Below are 20,743 nucleotides of genomic sequence, written 5' to 3'. Positions count from 1 at the left end.
TCTTCAGAAAAGATTTTCTTCATTCTGATTGCTGTCATTTTAATCATGAATTCATGGAGGGAACAGATGCTTTTAAATTTAATGCACCTGGAGACAAATATATTAAATATTCATTTTATTTTAAGAATCTAAATTGCTAAGTATCATAACTTACCTTACATAGCTTAGCTATGATACACTTGTTTGCATGTTCAAGTTCTTTTAACTTCTAATTTTTAAAGCCAGTATATAGGAAGTAGGGAGAAGGTCATATTATTGGCTTGACTGAGAGGCTGTGATTAGGATTTTTCAAGATAGATGTAGTTTTTAAAATAAATATTCCAGTTTGATATCTTGAACTTATATAAAAAGTAATTGATAAAATTAGACCAGGCATGGAGGCTCATGCCTGTAATCCTAGCACTTTGGGAGGCTGAGGCAGGCCGATCGCTTGAACCTTGGAGTTTAAGACCAGCCTAGGCAACATGATGAAACCTTGTCTCTACAAAAAAATATACAAAACTAGCTGAGCGTGGTGGTATGTGCCTGTAATCCCAGCTACTTGGGGGGTTGAGGTGGGAGGATTGCTTGAGCCCTGAAGGTCGAGGCTGCGGTGAGCTGAGATAGTGCCACTGCACTCCAGCCTGGGTGACCGAGTGAGACCCTGTCTCAAAATAATAATAACAATAACTAATAAAAATGATAGATAACATTGATATCAAGATAAATAAAACATTGAGTAAATTTTCATCTGATGAAGCAATGTATTTTTATAGGAGATTGTCTCCAAAAGTTGAGATTTGACAAGTTCCTGTATCAAAGGTGAAAAGAGTACCATAAATCTAAAAACAAATTCAAAAGCCAGCACAAAACAGTAAGGTAATGTGCAAAAGGGGCATTCTCAGCACTCAAAGGGTGTTTGAAAGCGATGCCTGAGAATAACAGCTGGGACAGCATATAGCCACAAAGAATGCTCGAAGAGCTGAAAAGTCAATTGAAGACAAAAGAAGTTATGCAAAATAAGATGCTCACCACCTTTAGGCATTAGGAAAATACAACTTAAAATCACAATATGCGACTTGGCATGGTGGCTCACGCCTGTAATCCCAGCACTTTGGAAGCCCGAGGCAGGTGGATCACTTGAGGTCAGGAGTTTGAGACTAGCCTGACCAAAGTGGTGAAACCCCGTATCGACTAAAAATTACAAAATTAGCCAGGTGTGGTGGCTTATACCTGTAATCCCAACTACTTGGGAGGCTGAGGCAGGAGAATCACCTGAACCCGGTAGGTGGAGGTTGCAGTGAGCCGAGATTGTGCCGTTACACTCCAGCCTGGGCAACAAGAGTGAAACTCCATCTCAAAAATACATACATACATACATACATACATACATACATACATACATAAATAACAATAACAATATGATACTTATATATACATATTAGAATGGCTAAAATTAAGAAGATTGAAAGCACCAAATTTTGACAAGGATGTAGAGCAACTGGAACTCTCATGTTGTTGATGAGAGTATAAAGTGCTGCAACCACTTTGGAAAACTGTTTGGAAGTTTCTTAAAGGTTAAACACGCACTTACCATATCACTCAGCCATTCTACTCTCAGATATATACCCAAGAGAAATGAAAGCATAAAGGTCCAGCCAAAAAACTGCATGTGAATGTTCATAGCAGTATTATTTATAATATCCAAAACAACCCAAATGGCCATACACCATTTGATTCTACTCTTATAACACTCTAGCAAACTAAGACTTTCTCGGGATAAAAGTCAGATCGGCGCTTGCCTGCGGTAAGAGGAGAGGGAAGGATGGACTGCAAAGGGACACCAGAAAGCTTTTGAGGGTGATGAAAATGCTCTGTATTTGATTGTGGTTTCATAGGTGCATATATTTGTTAAAATTCATCAAATTGCATATTTTAAATGAATACTATTTCTTGTACATAAATTGGACTTCAATAAAATTGATAAAAAGTGACCCAGTCAAGGAAACACCTCAGACATGAGCAAAGCAAATCAGGATAGGAGTAAGAACCCATCCTGGAGTGAAAAGCAAAGCCAGGGACAAAATCTAGAGAGAGGAAAATCTGAGCTCGATTATTTTAGCCCTACAAATATTTCCTCTCGTTCAATTGACTAATGAATGCAAACCTGTGGGACTAACTGATAACTAAGTCTGGGATAATAATAATGACAACATTTTAATAATTGCATCTATAATTTATAGACTATTTATTCTATGACAGAATATACTACTAAGTTCTTCAAAATATATATATACCATATATTTTGAACTCATTAAAATTTGAGGGGTCATAGAGAGGTCTTCCACAGTTTCCTGACTCTCTCTTTTCCCTCTTATATCCTCCCTTTTACCTGGCTCATCTGCTACTCTTGAGAAACAATTCTTTTTGTCTCTTACAAGGTGGTTCTCTACATATTCAGTCCTCTTACAGGGTCTTATCTGTTGTTGTAAACAGCTTTCTAAGAACTTTCCTTCAAAAAAATAAATTTCTACCCTTCTTAAAGAGGCTTCTGGAGTACAATTTTCTCCATTTGGAGAAATACGCATGCAGGCAGGCAACAAAATTAGGATTCTTTTTTAATGTTCGTAATATTCCTCTATGGCATGGAAATAATTGCCCTAATTTCCTTATGAAGCAATAAAGTGTTAAAGGTTAAGAGAGCCTGCCTGAGTTCATGCAATTACTAAGTGGTGAATCTAGGGTTTGGTTTCACATCTTTCTGGTTTCAAACAATGCATCGTCCACCCCTTAAACTAATTCATTAAATAGAGATTGGGGTTAGAAGTGGTCCACGGCATCTGAAGCTGACAGTAGGCAAGGAGGCAGCATACTTGGTTTAGTAGTTTGCTGGGAAATCTAGAATCAGGGCAAAGGGAGAGGCGTGGTTGGATATATGAAACACAACACAGTGATGAGGTTGGCATTTACTAACATGATGAATTTTTGTGTTTTCCCACAATGTGCCAAACATCTTTTTAGGCGCTGAAGATCTAGCATCAAATACAACATAGCTCCTGCCTTCTGAGAGTTTCCAGTTGAGAGGAAGAGACAAACCCTTGGGTCAATGTCTGATATTCAGTAATTTGTGATACGGGTATGCACACGATAGCTCAGGGGCTGGCATATACTTAGTATTCAGCAACGATTCATCTAGATCTATGCTGTGAGGCATAGACACAGACATTTAAGGCATACTGGCAAAGCTAGTAAAGGCATTTTAGAAAAGATGTTGAAGCACAAATATATAGGTGAAAAGTGAATGAAAGACATTCCAAGAAAATCCCCTGGCACCTGCTCATGCAGGTAGGCATGGCATAAACCGAGTTGCCCAGGAACATTGAAGGCATTTGTCAGGACTGGAGTGGAGGGTGAGTGTGAGCGAGGCAAGTGTTGTGTATGAGGCAAGTGAGGGAGGTGAAGGACAAACTCTAAAAGGGTCTTGTGTGTTACATTAAGGAATTTCAACTTTTTCCTTTAAGCTTAGGGAGTCATAGAAGGACCTAGAGCAGGTGAATGTCATAATAAATTGTGATAGTGGAGATATGAAAAGATGGTTGCAAATTGTCCCAGGAAAGTAGCCTTCATTTTGACCTAACTCTTTCTGGCACACTAAGCAAGATGTGAGGATGCTTTGGCTATAGTATCTAGAAACACATTAATGGCTGACATTGATTCTATAGGGTTGGCAAAGTTCTCCCTTGAGACTGGTGGTAGAAAAAAGAAATTAAAAATTATTAAATATTAAGTGTATGCCAGACCCAGGGCTAGGTTCTTACTGAGTTATTTCAAATAATTCTCACAATCACTCTATGAGTATTGATGCTACAATCAGATATTCAGGCACCCAGCCAGGTAAATGCAGTGGCATCTGAGGCACAGTAAATATTCTCTACATTTACCAGTTAGGTTGATCCCTACTACTGTTTTGTCCAAGATACTGGAAGCAGAAATGGTGGGTGCCACTTTGAGACAGAGCAGATAAGAGCCAGTGTGTATCTTCCATCTCTTTATTTCTTTACCACAGTAAACTTGCAAATACTTACCATGTATTTCTGATGGCATAAATTCAAATTGGAGAACAGCCAACCAAGACATTGAGTGAGTAAGAAATATATCTCTATTTTTTGAGTCACTGAGATTTTAGAGTTATTTATTATGGCACTATACGATAAACTATCCTCACTAATATAGTGTCCCTTCAAATAGATATTATTTATATGTTTGTACATTTATTTATTTGGAGTTAGGTCTATAAATAAAGAAGTTTTTAAATGTCAACTGGAGGGCTTTGACTGCTTTGGTCAAAAGAGAACCAAGGACACATCGCCAGTTTTATCAGGAGCCATGTGTGGGGACTTGAGTCAACTAACAGCAAAGCTTCAATGCAGTCTATTGATCTTCTGGCACTGCTGTGGATCAGCACCTTAGACAGTAGCATGACTAGCCTGTTCCTTATTCCAATTTTTGGCAATATTAGCCCTAGTATATAAGAATGAAAACTGAGGTTAAGGGAAATAATTCATTCAAGACCGAACGTTCAGTAAATGACAGCGATTATATTTATATTATTTTATTTAATTATTACAACTTACCTGACTTCAGTCAATATGCCACTCTGTTATTTATATTATTGGGTTGTCCAATGAAGAAAGTTTCATAATGATCAGTTTTATTGGTATTATGTTTTTTTCTCCTTACATTTCTTTATATCATCTTGTCCTTATACCCACCCTCCCTCACCCTAGCTTAAAGGTGAACAAGCTGGGTAGCAAGGGCCTACAGAGAAGCATTGACTTTCAGAATGCTCACAGCCGGTTAGTGATAAAAACACATCCATAAAAACCTGCGCTTGTCCTAATGAGAGCCTTTCCACTGCAGGAAGGTAACGCTGGAATGTTTCTCTTTCTCTCTCCCTTTTTCTAGCCTGAAATACTGTCTTTGTCTGTTAGATTCTATGAGCTTGTTTGCAGAATCAAATCCAACTACATTTTTGTTTACTCCCAATTAATAAATAGCTTTGGGTTATTTACTAACAGCACACATTCTGGTTTGCACAAAGATTCTTTCAGACTAAAAACCATGAGAGAATAAGAAGCCTTGCAAGTTGCTGTCAGACACTTTTTAAATTTTATTTCAATAGGTATATCTGTGAGTCTGAGAGAAGACTTTAGGCTACTCTTTTCTTACGTCCAATCTGCCCAGAACTGACTTCTCAAGTATCAGGGATTTTATAAACAGTAAAGCAGAGTGACAAAAGATTAGCTTGTGAATTTGAAAATGCCAAATTTGAATTTCATGTTTACTGTGTGATTTTTGGCCATTCACTTAAAGTCTCCTAGCTTCTGTTTTCTTAGTTGTTAAATGGGGATAGGAAAACTGAGAATTTTCTCCTAAAGCAAACCTTGGTTACTTCAGTAATTTATCTTAGAATAAGAATTGTGGTAGCCTTTAGCAGGGGAGAAGTATGAACTTCTTTAAATTTCAAGGGCTTGGATGAGGAGATCTTGGGAAAGGCTTACGTCTTGACACAAAGTGTGACCAAGTCCTTGGCTTCTTATGATTTTTCTTTTCTTTTTTCTTTTCTTTTCTTTTTTTTTTTGAGACAGAGTCTCGCTCTGTCACCCAGGCTGGAGTGCAGTGGCCTGATCTCAACTCACATCAAGCTCTGCCTCCTGGATTCATACCATTCTCCTGCCTCAGCCTCCCAAGTAGCTGGGATTACAGGTGCCTGCCACCACACCCAGCTAATTTTTTGTATTTTTAGTAGAGATGGGGCGGGGGGGGGGGTTCCTTGACAACATGGTCACATCCAGGAAGCTGCTTCTGCTTGCACTTAATAGAAGCTGTATATGCAGTGGGCTCCAGGACTAGCATGACAATGGGGAGACAGAAACATCATTTTTTTTTTTTTGTATTCTAATGAACACTAAAGATTCAAAATCACAGTGAGGTTCATCAGTGACAATGGTAAAACATTGTGGGAAGAAACCAAGAACATTATATCAGCTGTCTAAAGACCAGCCATCATGGTGACTAGTCTGTGGCTGGATTATAGCCCTCTACTGGTTAAAGACAAGAAGCAAGAAGCAATGAGAAAGACTACTTCAAAATCCACTTAAGCATTTTGGGGGTTCTTAGTAGTCCTTTAGAATGAGAAGGATTGGACTTCTCCATAAGCTTTGATTTTAGGTCTAGAAATTGGAATATTTAAATTTGAATATTATTGTCTTTTTGTAGCCTTATTTTCTTATTCCAAGCTGGTCAAGTTAGGCCTATGGCTACAATAATATTTTCAACTTATTAGGTTTGTTGTAAGGATTAGAGATGATATACGTTACAGCCTAGGATAGTTAGAGCTGTAGCCACCTTGCATAGCTAGATAATATAGTTAATATAATGTAGTCCTGACACCTGGTAGGCAGTCAATAAGTAATAGCAATCAGCATTATTATTTTAACAATGTGATCAGACACTACTGGTTAGGATAGCTGGGGCACTGATGAATTATAAGTTTAAAAAGCCTAAATTTTATATAATATTTTTCTTTAGGAAAATGATTTTATTTATCTTTAGAAACATTTTTCTGCTAATAATACCAGTAGCTCTCTGTGATCTTCCCTCTTTCCATATTTTAAATCCAGCATGTCACTTTCTGCCTTGAATATTTTAACTATGTGGTTGTCTTATCTCTCCAACCACACTACGCACTCTCAAAAGATGGAGAACCATATCTTATGTTCAGTGATGATATTCAAAATGTTTATAACCAGTGCAGTACAGACATCACCAATCACAGTAGATTCTGGACATGAACACCCTGTTTGGTCCTACTGACACATACCTGTGGAATACTGACACGTTTTATATTTCTTTGAATCTTTCCTAGTGCCTTCCATATAAATGAGCCTCAACAAATACTTCTTGGTGATTATAGTTTGGGAGTTTCTGTAAAGTGATGTCAGGAGAAGATAGCTGGCTGCCAAATACCCTCTCAAGATTATGATAACCTTGAAAAATGTATCCCAATTAGTTCCTCAGCTTGGTGGGCTCAGAAACTTAGTTTAACTGAACTTATAAACTTCTGTATAAATTGTTATTCCAATTATTTTATTTAAAGTGAGAATGATGCGTTAATGTTCACACTGGCCTTAGCAGTACATTCCTTGGATGAAGGCTGATTTATGTGGGGAGTCAAGTTATCATAAGAGGAAATTGTGGTCTGTATCACATTAAAAGTGAAACCCTTACATTTATTGTCAATTGGTTTTCAACAAAGGCATCAAGTCTATTTAGTAAACGACAATATTTTTAGCTGGGAAAATTGGATATATACATGCAAAAAAAAAAAAATCTTAGCTCCCTACCTCACACCATAAACAAAAAAGTTAACTCAAAATGGATTATAGACCTAAACTTAAGGGCTAAAACTATAAAACTTCTAGAAGAACACATAGGAGAATGTCTTTGTGACTTTGGGTTAGGCAAAAATTTCTTAGATCAATAAAAGACATAATTGATGAATTTGGCTTTATCAAAATTAAAACTTTTTCAATTCAAAAGAAAGAAAATGAAAAGACTAATACCAGACTGGGAGAAAATATTTTCAAAATACATATCTGATAAGGACTTCTTTCCAGAATGTAGAAAGAACACTTATCACTCAACAATAAGACAAACAACCTAATTAAATGTGTGCAACATATTTGAATAGAGATTTCACAAAGAAGATATACAAAATACTAATAAACACATGAAAGGATGCTCAATATCATTATTCATTAGAAAAATGCCACTTGAAACCTCAATGAGATACCTTTACACACCCACTAGAGTGGCTGTAATCCAAAAGACTTGCAATACTAAGTGTTGGTGAGGATTTGGAAAAACTGAAATTCTCATGCACTACTGATGGGTATGTAGAGCGGTATAGTCACTTTGGAGAGCACCTTGACAAGATCTTAAAAGATCTTATGCATACTTGTGTCTAACTCAGCAATTCTATTCCTAGCTTTTTACTCAAGATAAATCAAAACATATGTTCCTGCCAAGACTTGTTCCTGACTGTTCGTGGAAGCTTATTCATGCAATCCAAAAGTCCAGAAACTGGTGAATAGATCAACAAAGTGTAGATCCATAAAAAGGAATGCTCTTCAGCAAGTTTTAAATGGTATTCTGATAGTTATAATAACATAGATAAGCTTCAAGTATATAATGCTAAGTGAAAGAAGCTCAACACAAGACTATCTAGTGTATGATTTCATTTCCATAACACTTCCAGAAAAGACAAATCTATAGAGACAGAAAACAGATTTATGGTTGCCTGGGGCTGAGGGTAGGAGTAGAAATTGATTGCAAATGAGCATGGGGAACTTTGTGGGTGATAAAAATGTTCTAAAACTGGATTGTGCTTATGATTATGCAACTGTATAAATTTACTAAAAATCATTCAACTGTACACTTACAATGGGTGACTATTATGATATGTAAATTATGCCTCAATGAGTCTATAAAAAATTCAAGGGCGGACAAGTAGGCTGCTGAATAAAATCTTTGAGACATCAGCTCTTTTGACTGTGTCTATCCTTGCAACAGAAACATTCACCGCCTACAGTAATGTTTTGCTCAAATTTGCCTGGTTACATCTATCCTGAACAATGAAGAAAGGAATTGAAAATATGTTTCTGTGATTATATTTACTTAAAATTCTGAATTGACCAAGGTTCATTCATTTGGACACATTCTGTTTTTCGGTTAAGTTATATTAACTTAATCAATATTGTGTGGGTCTGAGGATAACTTTATCTCTTAGATGATTTGGCATTTCTTTCTTCTCTCGTTTATGTCCATTTTATGGTTTAACAGAAGGACAATCTTAATTCTGGCAGTTTGTAGCTTAACTAACATCCAAAGAGGCTAACTCATTTCTAACTATGTATTAACTTGAAGGTAAATATTCTCTAATAACACCAAGTTGTTGTACATTGTTCGCATGTACCCCCCCCCCCACACACACTACTACTACTACTACTACTTCATTAATAACCTGCAGCATTTCTATTTTTCTAAAAATATTACCTGGCTTTCCCACAAACTTACTAACTCCTTACCACCGCTGAGTTTTGTAGACATGGAAAATAGAATTTAAATAGGGAAATATATGCCACAGATATTCCTTACAGGTATTCATAAATTTATCCAAGTAGAGGTAGAACACTGAAATATATTTTATTCTTTCTTTAAAACTAGAAAGAGTGGGAACGAGGTGGAAAATATGAATTTTGCAATGTAGGGTGTTCACTTCCCCGAAATGTAAATAAAATATTCTTAGGGAAAGGATTTAAAGAATAAGAATTTGTAAGTGTCAGTTGTTTACAAATTTCCTTTCCAAATCAGCAAAATGACTCAAAGCAATACTGTAATGAATGAAACATTACTTTCTAGTAGATTCAGGACCTGGTTGTAATGGCTCTTTTGGAGCTGGCTTCTCCCAGTGAAAAATGGCAGCAGAGATAGTGATTGGGTTTTCTTTGGTGGGGTTCCATCTATCATTCTACCATCACTTTTGTGAAAATCATGAGTCAATACAACTAGGTCTGGTTTGAGGAGGATGACATTGATAAACAGATCAGGTGCAAATACACCATAAATATCACACAATGCCTCACATAAAAGGCCAAAGCAAAGCCTGTTGAATCAATATATCATTCTAAATATGATACATATGGAGATGTTCATAGAAGTTTCTGATTGCTGCTATCCCCGGAAAACTTCTTGTTTTTTTCCATTAATGATGAGGCCAAAGTCAACATTATTCTTCTTGGCTTCTCTTTGCTCATGTGCATGGTCCATGTGCTTCATCAGCACATTTAGACACATTTACTTGTACAATTCAGAATTTCTTCAGTTTGAGATTCTTATCAGATAATTTTTAAGTGGATTCCCTCCCATATGATATTTGTATTGTTTCAAAAACATTTCTCATACTACTGAAGTGTGTATTACTTTAGAAAAACTCATGTCAGTAGTCTCTCAATGGGAAAAGAACAGCCAGTGAGTGAGTGGCATGATCCATTAGGGTGTGGGAAGTAAACACTAGAACTTCTCTTTCAATTTTTATCTAAAATAAAAAAAAACTTCAGTTTCATTAGTGTTTAATATGTGGATTGGAACTGGCACACCCATTTGTCACTGTACAATGCCACACACCATACATGAGATACTACTCTGAAATAAGACAGGAGCCCCACAGTATGGAGGGATTGACTCAGTGTTTAGCCTGTTTGTTTGTTTATTAATTCTAAGCACACAATACTTTACAAAATGGAAAAGTCTTAAACAAATGCATGGATTGAAAAATGTAGAAAAATACAAACAATTAAAAAACACACACTGGAAACGATTATTCTCAGCATACTAACACAAGAACAGAAAACCAAACACTGCATGTTCTCACTCATAAGTGGGAGTTGAACAATGAGAACACATGGACACAGGGAGGGGAACATCACATGCTGGGTGGGGCCTGTCAAGGAGTGGGAGGCTAGGGGAGTGATAGCATTAGGAGAAATACCTAAAGTAGATGACAGATTGACGGGTGCAGTAAACCACCATGGCACGTGTTTACCTATGTAACAAACCTGCGTGTTCTGCACATTTACCCTAGAACCTAAAGTATAAAAACAAAAAACAAAATGCACACACACACACAGGGCAGAGCTGTAGTTCTAGCAGTAGCTTTTTGTCAACCACGCCAGGAAGTAAAAATAATTGTTATCTAATTATGTCTGTCAAGAAGATGGCCAATTAATTTAAAAAATCATAAAGAGAATTCATTGAAATGAGGTTTTACATCCACCTTTACTGACACAAAATAATGTGTGTTGAAGTTTAATCGTAGTGTATATGTATGTAATGTATACATACATACATAATGTGTATGTATGTATGTATAATACAAGCATGCATATGTTAGAGCTGCTGCTTTTTCTAATTGGATTTGCAATCAAGGCATTTGGAGACCACTTAGTTAGAAATGTCCCTTGAAAGTATGTTCACTTAGTTCTAATTGTGGTGGTTTCTGGTTGAGAATACATGTATAAGCAGGGACTGAAAAATATATGAATTCTGGGTGATAACAGGGAATCTAGCAAACATAAAATATCAGAAGTAGTGGATTCTGTGGCCTAGTTGTAAAAACTGATATTCTGGATGTGTGAACCTTTATGCTATGTGGGTCACTAAGTGTCTGGCCATCCTTGTCAAAACCTGGACCCCTGTTCCCATGTTCCATATGACCAAGAGGAGTACTAATGTGAGGTTCTGCTGCTCCACTCATGAGGTCAGACATTAAAAATGACAAGTAAGACAACGCGGCAAACAGAATACATATTTCGAGATAAGTGTCACAGGGTAAGAGGCTAGCCATGGAAGCCCAGGTATTAAAATGATTTATTCTTAGCAACTGATCCTTATATGTGAAAAAACAAAAGACACTTGGATTAGCTCAGATATTTTTACCAGTAATTATCCACCTAGAGACTTCAACTTAATTAACATTACTTTGGAATAATTAGTTAAGCAAATATTTATTGAATGCCTACTAAGTGATGAGCGCGTGCTAGGAGTGATGGATGCTACCAGACCCTAGGCTACTTCTTTTGTTTTTTTAAATTATACTTTAAGTTCTGGGGTACATGTGTAGAAAGTGCAAGCTTGTTACATAGGTATACATGTGCCATGGTGGTTTGCTGCACTCACCAACCCATCACCTCCGTTAGGTATTCCTCCCAATGTAAGAATCCCTCCCTCAGCCTCCCCACTCCCTGACAGGCCCAGGTGTGTGATGTTCCCCTCCCTGTGTCCATGTGTTCTCATTGTTCAGTTCCCACTTATGAGTGAGAACATGTGGTGTTTGGTTTTCTGTTCTTGTGTTAATTTGCAGAATATGATGGTTTCCAGCTTCATCCATGCCCCTGCAAAGGACATGAACTCATCCTTTATTATGACTGCATAGTATTCCATGGTATATATGTGCCACATTTTCTTTATCCAGTATATCATTGATGGGGATTTGGGTTGGTTCCAAGTCTTTGCTATTGTGAATAGTGCCACAATAAACATATGTATACATGTGTCTTTATAGTAGAATGATTTATAATCGTTTGGGTATATATCCAGTAATGGGATTGCTGGGTCAAATGGCATTTCTAGTTCTAGATCCTTGAGGAATCATCACACTGTCTTCTACAATGGTTGAACTAATTTACACTCCCACTAACAGTGTAACAGTGTTCTTATTTCTCCACATCCTCTCCAGCATCTATTGTTTCCTGACTTTTTAGTGATTGCCATTCTCACTGGCATAAGATGGTATCTCATTGTGGTTTTGATTTGCATTTCTCTAATGACCAGTGATGATGAGCTTTTCTTCATATGTTTGTTGGCTGCATAAATGTCTTTTTTTGAGGTGAGTGTTTATATCCTTCACCCAAGTTTTGATGGGGTTGTTGTTGTTCCCTTGTAAATTTGTTTAAGTTCTTTGTAGATTCTGGATATTAGCCCTTTGTCAGATGGATAGATTGCAAAACTTTTCTCCCATTCTGTAGGTTGCCCGTTCACTCTGATGATAGTTTCTTTTGCTGTGCAGAAGCTATTTAGTTTAATTAGATCCCATTTGTCTATTTTGGCATTTGTTGCTGTTGCTTTCGATGTTTTAGTCATGCAGTCTTTGCCCATGCCTAAGTCCTGAATTGTATTGCCTAGGTTTTCTTCTAGGGTTTTTATGGTTTTAGGTCTTACATTTAAGTCTTTAATTTATCTTGAGTTAATTTTTGTATTAAGTGTAAGGAAGGGATCCAGTTTCAGCTGTCTGCGTATGGCTAACCAGTTTTCCCAACACCATTTATTAAATAGGGAATCCTTTCCCCATTGCTTGTTTTTGTCAAGTTTGTCAAAGATCAGATGGTTGTAGATGTGTGGTGTTATTTCTGAGGACTCTGTTCTGTTCCATTGGTCTATATCTCTGTTTTGGTACCAGTACCATGCTGTTTTTGTTGCTGTAGCCGTGTACTATAGTTTGAAGTCAGGTAGTGTGATGCCTCCAGCTTTGTTCTTTTTGCTTAGGATTGTCTTGACTATGTGGACTCTTTTTTGGTGCCATATGAAATTTAAAGTAGTTTTTTCTAAGTGAAGAAACTCAACGGTAGCTTGATGGGATAGCATTGAATCTATAAATTACCTAGGGCAGTATGGCCATTTTCATGATATTGATTCTTCCTATCCCTGAGAATGGAATGTTTTTCTATTTGTTTATGTCCCCTCTTATGTCCTTGAGCAGTGGTTTGTAGTTCTCCTTGAAGAGGTCCTTCACATCTCTTGTAAGTTGTATTCTTAGGTATTTTATTCTCTTTGTAGCCATTGTGAATGGGAGTTCACTCATGATTTGGCTCTCTGTTTGTCTGTTATTGGTGTATAGGAATGCTTGTGATTGTTTCACATTAATTTTGTATCTGGAGACTTTTCTGAATTTGCTTATCAGCTTAAGGAGATTTTGGGCTGAGATGATGGGATTTTCAAAATATACAATCATGTCATCTGCAACTAGAGACAATTTGACTTCCTCTTTTCCTAACTGAATACGTTTTATTTCTTTCTCCTGCCTGATTGCCCTGACCAGAACTTCCAATACTATGTTGAATAAGAGTGGTGAGAGAGGGCATCCTTGTCTTGTGCCAGTTTTCAAAGGGAATGCTTCCAGTTTTTGCCCATTCAGTATGATATTGGCTGTGGGTTTCTCATAAATAGCTCTTTTATTTTGAGATACATTCCATCAATACCTAGTTTATTGAGAGTTTTTAGCATGAAGGGCTGTTGAATTTTGTCAAAGGCCTTTTCTGCATCTATTGATTATCTATTGAGATAATCATGTGGTTTTTGTCATTGGTTCTATTTATGTGATGGATTACGTTTATTGATTTGCATATGTTGAACCAGCCTTGCATCCCAGGGATGAAGTCAGCTTGTTTGTGGCGGATAAGCTTTTTGATGTGCTGCTGATGTGCTTTTGATGTTTGCCAGTATTTTATTGAGGGTTTTCACATTGATGTTCACCAAGAATATTGGCCTGAAATTTTCTTTTTTAATCATGTCTCTGCCAGGTTTTGGTATCAGGATGATGCTGGCCTCATAAAATGAGTCAGGAAGGAGTCCCTCTTTTTCTGTTGTTTGGAATAGTTTCAGAAGGAATGGTACCAGCTCCTCTTTGAAACTTTGGTAGAATTCAGCTGTGAATTCATCTGGTCCTGGACTTTTTTTGGTTGGTAGGCTATTAATTACCACCTCAATTTCAGAACTTGTTATTGGTCTATTCAGCAATTCAACTTCTTCCTGGTTTAGTCTTGGGAGGGTGTATGTGTCCAGGAATTTATCCATTTCTTCCAGATGTTCTAGTTTATTTGCATAGAAGTGTTTATAGTATTCTCTGATGGTAGTTTGTATTTCTGTGGGATCGGTGGTGATATCCTCTTTATCATTTTTTATTGCATCTATTTGATTCTTCTCTTATTTCTTCTTTATTAGTCTTGCTAGCGGTCTATTTATTTTGTTGCTGTTTTCAAAAAACCAGCTTCTGGATTCACTGATTTCTTGAAGGGTTTTTGTGTCTCTGTCTCCTTCAGTTCTGCTCTGATCTTAGTTATTTCTTGTCTTCTGTTAGCTTTTGAATTTCTTTGCTCTTGCTTCTCTAGTTCTTTTAATTGTGATGGTATAGTTATTTCTTGTCTTCTGTTAGCTTTTGAATTTCTTTACTCTTGTTTCTCTAGTTCTTTTAATTGTGATGGTAGGGTGTCAATTTTAGATCTTTTCTGCTTTCTTTTGTGGGAATTTAGTGCTATAAATTTCCCTCTACATACTGCTTTAAATATGTCCCAGAGATTCTGGTATGTTGTGTCTTTGTTCTTATTAGTTTCAAAGAACATCTTTATTTCGTTATTTACCCAGTAGTCATTCAGGAGCAGGTTGTTCAGTTTGCATGTAGTTGTGTGGTTTTGAGTGAGTTTCTTAATCCTGAGTCCTAATTTGATTGCGCTCTGGTCTGAGAGACTGTTTGTTATGATTTCCATTCTTTTGCATTTGCTGAGGAGTGTTTTACTTACAATTATGTGATCAATTTTAGAATAAGTGTGATGTGGTGCTGAGACGAATGTATATTCTGTTGATTTGGGGTGGAGAGTTCTGTAGATGTCTATTAGGTCTGCTTGGTGCAGAGCTGAGTTCAAGTCCTGGATATCCTTGTTAATATTCTGTCTCATTGATTTGTCTAATATTGATGGAGGGGTGTTAAAGTCTCCCATTATTTTTGTGTGGGAGTCTAAGTCTCTCTTTAGGTCTCTAAGAACTTGCTTTATGAATCTGAGTGCTCCTGTATTGGGTGCATATGTATTTGGGATAGTTAACTCCTCTTGTTGCATTGATCTCTTTACCATTATGTAATAGCCTTCTTTGTCTCTTTTGATCTTTGTTGGTTTGAAGTCTGTTTTATCAGAGATTAGGATTGCAACCCTGTTTTGTTTTGTTTTGTTTTGTTTGTTTGTTTTTTGCTTTACACTTGCTTGGTAAATATTCCTCTGTCCCTTTGTTTTGAGCCTATGTGTGTCTTTGCATGTGAGATGGGTCTCCTGAATACAGCACACTGGTGGGTCTTGACTCATTATCCAATTTGCCAGCCTGTGTCTTTTAATTGGGACATTTAGCCCATTTACATTTAAGGTTAATATTGTCATGTGTGAATTAGATCCTGTCATTATGATGTTAGCTGGTCATTTTGCCCTTTAGTTGATGTGGTTTCTTCCCAGTATTGATGGTCTTTACATTTTGGCATGTTTTTGCAGTGGCTGGTACCAGTTGTTCCTTCCCATGTTTAGTGCTTCCTTCAGGAGCTCTTGTAAGGGAGGACTTCTGGTGACAAAATCTCTCAGAATTTGCTTATCTGTAAAGAATTTTATTTCTCCTTCTCTTATGAAGCTTAGTTTGGCTGGATATGGAATTCTAGGTTGAAAATTCTTTTATTTAAGAATGTTGAATATTGGCCCCCACTCTCTTCTGGCTTGTAGGGTTTCTGCCGAGAGATATGCTGTTAGTCTGATGGGCTTCCCTTTGTGGGTAGCCCAACCATTCTCTCTGGCTGCCCTTAACATTTTTTCCTTCATTTCAACCTTGGTGAATCTGACGATTGTGTGTCTTCGGGTTGCTCTTCTTGAGGAGTATCTTTGTGGTGTTCTCTGTATTTCCTGAATTTGAATGCTGGCCTGCCTTGCTAGGTTGGGGAAGTTCTCCTGGATAATATCCTGAAGAGTGTTTTCCAACTTGGTTCCATTCTCCACGTCACTTTCAGGTATACCAATCAAACATAGAGTTGGTCTTTTCACATAGTCCCATATTTTTTGGAGGATTTGTTCATTTCTTTTCACTCTTTTTTCTCTAATCTTGTCTTCTGACTTCATTTCATTGAGTTGATCTTCAATCTCTGATACCCTTTCTTCTGCTTGATCAATTCACCTATTGATACTTGTATATGTTTCACGAAGTTCTCATGCTGTGTTTTTCAGCTGCATCCGGTTATTTATGTTCTTCTCTAAACTGGTTATTCTAGTTAGCAATTTGTCTAACCTTTTTTCCAGGTTCTTAGCCTCCTTGCATTGGGTTAGAACATGTTCCTTTAGCTCGGAGGAGTTTGTTATTACCCAACTTCTGAAGCCTACTTCTGTTAATTCGTCAAACTCATTCTCTGTCCAGTTTTGTTCCCTTGCTGGTGAGCAGTTGTGATCCTTTGGAAGAGAAGAGACATTGTGGTTTTTGGAATTTTCAGCCTTTTTGCACTGATTTCTCCCCATCTTCGTGAATTTATCTACTGTTGGTCTTTGATGTTGGTGACCTTTGGATGGAGTCTCTGAGTGGACATCCTTTTTGTTGATGTTGATTCTGTTCCTTTCTGTTTGTTAGTTTCCCTTTTAACAGTCAGGCCCCTCTCTGCAGGTCTGCTGGAGTTTGCTGGAGGCCCACTCCAGACCCTTTATCACCAGCAGAGGCTGCAGAATAGAAAAGATTGCTACCTGTTCCTTCCTCTGGAAGCTTTGTCCCAGAGGAGCACCTGCCCCCACCCCCGATACCAGCCAGAGCTCTTCTGTATGAGGTATCTGTTGGCCCCTACTGGGAGGTGTGTCCCAGTCAGGAAACAAGGGGGTCAGGCACCCACTTGAGGAGGCAGTCTGTCCCTTATCAGAGCTCAAATGCTGTGCTGGGAGAACTGCTGCTCTTTTCAGAGCTGTCAGGCAGGGATATTAAGTCTGCTGAAGCTGCACCCACAGCCGCCGCTTCCCCCATGTGCTCTGTCCTAGGGAGATGGGAGTTTTATCTATAAGTCCCTGACTGGGGCTGCTGCCTTTCTTTCAGAGATGCCCTGCCCAGAGAGGAGGAATCTGGAGAGGCAGTTGGCCTTGCTGAGCTGTGGTGGGCTCTGCCCAGTTTGAACTTCCCAGAGGCTTTGTTCACACTGTGAGGGTAAAAACACCTACTGAAGCCTCAGCAATGGAGGATGTCCCTCCTTCCACCAAGTTCAAGCACCCCAGGTCAACCTCAGACTGCTGTGCTAGTAGTGAGAATTTCAAACCAGTGGATCTTAGCTTGCTGGGCTCTGTGGGGGTGGGACCCGCTGAGCCAGGCACTGGACGGAATCTCCCGGTCTGCTGGTTGCAGAAGACTGTGGGAAAAGTGCAGTATCTGTGCTGGATTTCACCATTTCTCCTGGTACAGTCTCTCATGGCTTCCCTTGGATAGGAAATGGAAAACCAAAACCCCTTGTGCTTCCTGGGTGAGGCAACGCCCCACCCTGCTTCGGCTCGCCCTCCGTGGGCTGCATCCACTGTCCAACGAGTCCCAATGAGATGAACCGGGTACCTCAGTTGGAAATGCAGAAATCACCTGCCTTATGCATTGATCTCACTGGGAGGTGCAGATGAGAGCTGTTGCTATTTGGCCATCTTGCCAGCTCTCTCTAAACTTTTTAAATATGTCATTGTGACTGAGCCTTACAACATCTTCTTAACATAGATACTATATTCCTGGTTATGGAAATAAAGAAATTGAAACCTGAAAAGGTAAAATAATGGGTTCAAATTCTAAACAGGAGTTCCCAAAACACCCTCAGCTCTTTCCACACCATGTCAGTCCCCCTGATGGTTGGAGAACTGTAGAGAGAGGGGAGTAATGGAAAAAGGAAGAATGAACTTGGGATTTGGGGGAGAAACAACCTCTCTTTCTGAGCTACTGTCTTATGGAAACTACCTGGGGCTTGCACCTGACTTCCTCCAGTTGTGTTAATTTAATCTCTCACCAAGCTCCAGACACAATCTGGCACCATGGAGGGCAAATAGAAGGCTTCTGTAGCTGTAATTGTACGTCAGTGTTTCAGACTTGTGTCCGCCTTGCAGCTCTTCCCACTTTGACTTTGATTTCATGGCTGTTTAGTATCTGGTCTTCAACTCATTCCCCTCTGGCTGCTTCTGTATTCATGAAAAGCAGGCTCGCAGAGACTGAGCTGTTTGACATCAGCTGCCAGATGTTTCTCCGGCTAACTATAATCTCTTTGGATCTTTGCCTAAGAATGATACCAGACTGAGGTCCAAGAGGCAATCAGCATCTGCCAAACCCCATCACCTGCCCATTTCTTGTTTGAATAAACTCTTCAAGTCTTGACTCTTTTTAGGTAGATAGTACTGGTGGTATTCTGTCTAACCTGGGCTCCCTGAGAAGTTGGCTTATGCCTTAGAGTACAGATAAACTCGCTCCGCTGCCCTGCTCAGAAGCCTTCTTTTTGGGCTGATCCAACTGCTCTGCAAGGCAAGTTTTCCTTCTTACCTTTCCTAATCTGGTTTCCTTCCTATGCCTGAGTCTCAATTAAAATAGGGCAGAGGTGGTTGAAATTGTTAAGTTTGTTTTGACTCTTTCCCATGTTGCCCTTTGTGTTGCTTCTGCTCTTTGACATTTGGGCTTTAAAAGTATCATCGTCATTTGCATTTTGGTTTTATGTATTTGCTTCGTTTTAATAAAAGAGACAGAATAAAGGTGAAGTCCTCTTTGTTTTTCTACTCAGCCTCTGTGTTCCCTTTCTCCATAGAGGTATTCTATATCATGAATTCCAGTTGATATTATTACATTTTCTGCATCTATATGTCCATAAATAGTGAATAATAACTAATGTTTACCAAGCACTTAGTATTCACCTAGCAGCATTCTAAGTTATTCACATGCATCTTTTTCTTGACTCTTGAAAATAAACCTTCCTTGACTCTTGAAAATAAGTGCCATTATCATCTCTATTTTCTAGATGCAACAATTGAGATACCAAGAACTTAAATAACTTGCGCAAGATTATACAGCTAATAGGGAGCAGAGATGGGGTTCAAAAGCAGGCCTCTGACTCCAGAGATGGTGGGCTTAATCATATGCTAATGCTTTTAACCACACCAATCTTATGCAGTCTTCTGTGGTATTGCTTTGAGTGATTTTCTAAATGTTCAAAAATACAATTTTAAAAATCTCTTTCAATTTATTTTTCCTTTCAACAGTGTTTTTTGTTTTTTTTTTTTTTTTTTTCTTTTCCTTTTGAGACAGAGTCTCCCTCTGTTGACCAGGCTGGATGGAGTGCAGTGGCACGATCTTGGTTCACTGCAACCTCCACCTCCTGGGTTCAAGCGATTCTCATGCCTCAGCCTCCCGAGTAGCTGGAGGTGCATGCTACCACACCAGGCTAGTTTTTGTATTTTCAGTAGAGACAGGGGTTTCACCATGTTGTCCAGGCAGGTCTCAAACTCCTGACCTCAGGTGATCCACCTGCCTTGGCTTCCCAAAGTGCTGGGATTATAGGCATGAGCCAGTGTACCCAGCCTCAAGAGTGTTTTGAAGATGTGTATTAATCCAATCATTAATATTTACAGTTATGTAACATTCTGTCAGAAATATCAATCATATCAATAGTAATTTACTATATTCCCTTGGATAAGTATCTAGTGTTTCTGATTTTTCACTATCGCAAGCTATGCTGCAGTGAACACTATTGTGGTTACCTCCTTAACAGTCATTTTCCCTTCCAATTCAAATGTTGCTATTTCACCAGTGCTTTTTGTCAGTTGATAAGATGACATAGTTAAATAGTTCTCACCAATATCTGATTGATTCGTAATAATTTAATCCTTTGCTAGACTTTGCATTTTAAAGATACCCACTTGTGAGCTGAATTTAACCAATAATGGTTGAGGTGATCATTTGAACAGTTTCAGAAATTAGGAGGAAGGGGTGGATATGAAGAATATATATGATGAGGGAGAGAGATATTCCCAGTACTTTCAGAATTTCTGTTACTCATCTGGTAAAAATGAACTTTCTTTTTCATATCATGGAAAGTTGAGTCTCCATGAGAACATGTTTCAGCACCAATATTCCAGAATGGTATATTGCTACCTAAACTACTTTCAGTATTCCTTTTCCTACCTTGTAAATAATAAATGTATAGATAGGGTGTTTGTTAGATTACAAAATATTCTGGGCTGGGTGCAGTGGCTCACATCTGTTTTAATAAACAGCACTTTGAGGGGTCAAGGTGGGTGCATCACTTCAGGCCAGGAGTTTGAGAGCAGTATGGTTAACATGGCAAACCCCCTGTCTACTA

The sequence above is a fragment of the Macaca thibetana genome, chromosome 15 (assembly GCF_024542745.1).
Source record: "Macaca thibetana thibetana isolate TM-01 chromosome 15, ASM2454274v1, whole genome shotgun sequence".
NCBI classification, from domain to species: Eukaryota; Metazoa; Chordata; class Mammalia; order Primates; family Cercopithecidae; genus Macaca; species Macaca thibetana.
Note: the sequence above shows the minus strand (reverse complement) of the source record.